The 3660-nt window shown below is 44.3% G+C and overlaps 1 protein-coding gene across 1 annotated transcript in view; it reads left to right on the top strand.

Moving 5' to 3' along the window:
- Window positions 1–3660, top strand: part of LOC121584445 (cotranscriptional regulator FAM172A homolog) — a 281345-nt gene that overhangs the window by 273612 nt on the left and 4073 nt on the right. The window lies entirely within an intron of this gene.

The raw sequence follows: 3660 nt of genomic DNA, 5'->3' as shown, positions 1-3660 counted from the left end.
CACACCCTGCACAGCCCCACACACCCTGCACGGCCCCACACACCCTGCACGGCCCCACACACCCTGCACAGCCCCACACACCCTGCACGGCCCCACACACCCTGCACGGCCCCACACACCCTGCACGGCCCCACACACCCTGCACGGCCCCACACACCCTGCACGGCAGATAAACTAATAAGAACCCGCGTCAGGAGCGGACATCCGATCATCTAACAAGCAGGACACAGATAGCGATTCCCCACCTCTGATCTATGCAATGGATAGTTTCCACAAACACAGATAGTGTTACAGCACAGCCGCCCATCACTTCAACATCCAAACTGGATAGAAAGAACTTAGATTACCTTTGAAAATACAAGAAAAACAATGCATTGTATTTAATAGATTTGACAAGAAATAGTTTAACATGATACAACGGGTGGTTATAGTCTCTGTACTTTGACTTGCAGAATATTAAATAAGAGTTTGCTATTCTATTATCCTGATTTTCAGTTTGCATGTATATATCTTGTTTTGTAAAGTTCCTGTCGATTTAAATGTCAATGTCTAGGGACATTAAGCTTTTTAAATGTACGAAATGAAATCAATTTGTTCCAAAACTATCAAAAACATTAGATGTGCCGTGACTCACAGACTAGACTGAATATAATACACACTTGTACATGTGTGAAATAGGACAAATATAAGCACCCACAAAATTATTAGTATATGAATAGCTATGTATTTCTGTAATAAATGCAGCAAAGATACAGTGCATTCGGAAAGTATTCAGATCCCCTTCACTTTTTCCACATTTTGTTACATTACAGCCTTATTCTAAAATGGATGACATTGTATTATTTTCCTCATCAACTTACACACTACCCCATAATGACAAAGCAAAAACGGGTTTTTAGTAATGTTTGCAAATTTAACTGAAATATTACATTTACATAAGTATTCAGACCCTTTACTCAGTACTTTGTTGAAGCACATTTGGCAGCAATTACAGCCTCGAGTCCTCTTGGGTATGACGCTACAGTTTATCCCATTCTCTGCAGATCCTCTCAAGCCCTGTCAGGTTGGAGGGGAAGCGTCGCTGCACAGCTATTTTCAGGTTTCTCGAGATGTTCGATCGGGTTCAAGTCCGGGCTCTGGCTGGGCCACTCAAGGACATTCAGAGACTTGTCCTGAAACCACTCCTGCGTTGTCTTGGCTGTGCGCTTAGGGTTGTTGTCCTGTTGAAAGGTGAAACTTCGCCCCAGTCTGAGGTCCTGAGTTCTCTGTAGTAGGTTTTCATCAAGGATCTCCCTGTACTTTGCTCTGTTAATCTTTTCCTCGATCCTGATTAGTCTCACAGTCCCTGCTGCTGAAAAACATCCCCACAGCATGATGCTGCCACCACCATGCTTCACCGTAGGGATGATATTGGCCAGGGGATGAGCAGTGCCTGGTTTCCTCCAGATGCGACGCTTGGCATTCAGGCCAAAGAGTTCAATCTTGGTTTCATCGGACCAGAGAATCTTGTTTCTCATGGTCTGAGAGTCCTTTAGGTGCCTTTTGCCAAACTCCAAGTGGGCTGTCATGTGTATTTTACTGAGGAGTGTCTTCCGTCTGGCCACTCTACCATAAAGGCCTGATTGGTGAAGTGCTGCAGAGATGGTTGTCCTTCTGGAAGGTTCTCCCATCTCCACAGAGGAACTCTAGAGCTCTGTCAGAGTGACCATCGGGTTCTTGGTCACCTCCTTGACCAAGGCCCTTCTCCCCCGATTGCTCAGTTTGGCTGGGCAGCCAGCTCTAGGAAGAGTCTTGGTGGTTCCAAACTTCTTCCATTTAAGAATGATGGAGGCCACTGTGTTCTTGGGGACCTTCAATGCTGCAGAAATGTTTTGGTACCCTTCCCCAGATCTGTGCCTCGACACAATCTTGTCTCGGCGCTCTATGGACAATTCCTTCGACCTCATGGCTTGGTTTTTCTCTGACATGTACTGTTAACCGTGGGACCTTATATAGACAGGTGTGTGCCTTTTCCAAATCATGTCCAATCAATTGAATTTACCACAGGTGGACTCCAATCAAGTTGTAGAAACATCTCAAGGATGTTCAATGGAAACAGGATGCACCTGAGCTCAATTTCGAGTCTCATAGCAAAGGGTCTGAATACTTATGAAAATAAGGTGTTTCTGTTTTTTAGTTTTTAAATTTTTTAAAACCTGTTTTCGCCATTATGGGGTATTGTGTGTATATTAATGAGGAACTTGTTTTTTTAATCCATTTTAGAATAAGGCTGTAACGTAACAAAATGTAGAAAAAGTGAAGGGGTCTGAATACTTCCCGAATGCACTGTATATGGCCCTTCATGCTCACATCAATGTAATTATGAATTATGTAAAGAAAGTTTGATTCAAATAAAATAGGCCATTAGTACACAAGCAATTAAGTGGTGTAGCTTTAAATAATGTAAGACAGATGAAAACGAATTATAGCCAGCTTGATTCTTTGATTCAGTCTTTCTCTCTGACTATCACTGTAACCTATAACCTATCACTCTGACCGTTACTTTGGCTTTTCAGTCACCTACCGCTTGTTTTGAAATAATCAACAATCACAGGAGATTACCACTTGTGACAGCATAGAGCGTTCAGCGACTGGTGAAGGGAAGAAAGCATGGCCCACAGCTACAGAGCAGTTCCTTTTCCCCTCAAACACCTTATGTTCCCTTACCTTATCCCACACCACTGATAACAATAGTGTACGTGTGTGTGTGTGTGTGTGTGTGTGTGTGCGTGTGCGTGCGTGCGTGTGTGTGACTTGAGACAGTGTAAGTCACAGAGAGATCAAACAGCCAGTCAATTACCCTGAGAGGAATCCAGTGGCTGTGACAGGGGAGGCTAAGCATCTAGGATCAAATAGACTGGATTTGTTGGCACTGTCACAGGTCATCATGAGAGAGGGGAACATAGAACAGAAAATATAGAGGTTTGGCGTGGTGAGAGAACACAGGTTAACCAATATAGAGGCTTGGCGGGGTGAGAGAACACAGGTTAACCAATATAGAGGCTTGGAGTGGTGAGAGAACACAGGTTAACCAATATAGAGGCTTGGAGGGGTGAGAGAACACAGGTTAACCAATATAGAGGCTTGTAGAGGTGAGAGAACACAGGTTAACCAATATAGAGGCTTGGAGTGGTGAGAGAACACAGGTTAACCAATATAGAGGCTTGTAGGGGTGGGAGAACACAGGTTAACCAATATAGAGGCTTGGAGGGGTGAGAGAACACAGGTTAACCAATATAGAGGCTTGTAGAGGTGAGAGAACACAGGTTAACCAATATAGAGGCTTGGAGTGGTGAGAGAACACCGGTTAACCAATATAGAGGCTTGTAGGGGTGAGAGAACACAGGTTAACCAATATAGAGGCTTGGAGGGGTGAGAGAACACAGGTTAACCAATATAGAGGCTTGTAGAGGTGAGAGAACACAGGTTAACCAATATAGAGGCTTGGAGTGGTGAGAGAACACATGTTAACCAATATAGAGGCTTGTAGGGGTGGGAGAACAGAACAACCAATGTAGAGGCTTGGAGTGGTGCGGGAACACAGGTTAACCAATAGAGAGGTCTAACATAGGGGTTAGGGGGGCCATTCCCTGATTTGGGGAAATGAGAGAGGGTGACCCC

Source organism: Coregonus clupeaformis, chromosome 16 (genome assembly GCF_020615455.1).
Source record: "Coregonus clupeaformis isolate EN_2021a chromosome 16, ASM2061545v1, whole genome shotgun sequence".
NCBI lineage: Eukaryota > Metazoa > Chordata > Actinopteri > Salmoniformes > Salmonidae > Coregonus > Coregonus clupeaformis.
Note: the sequence above shows the minus strand (reverse complement) of the source record. Positions and strands in the feature narration are given on the sequence as shown.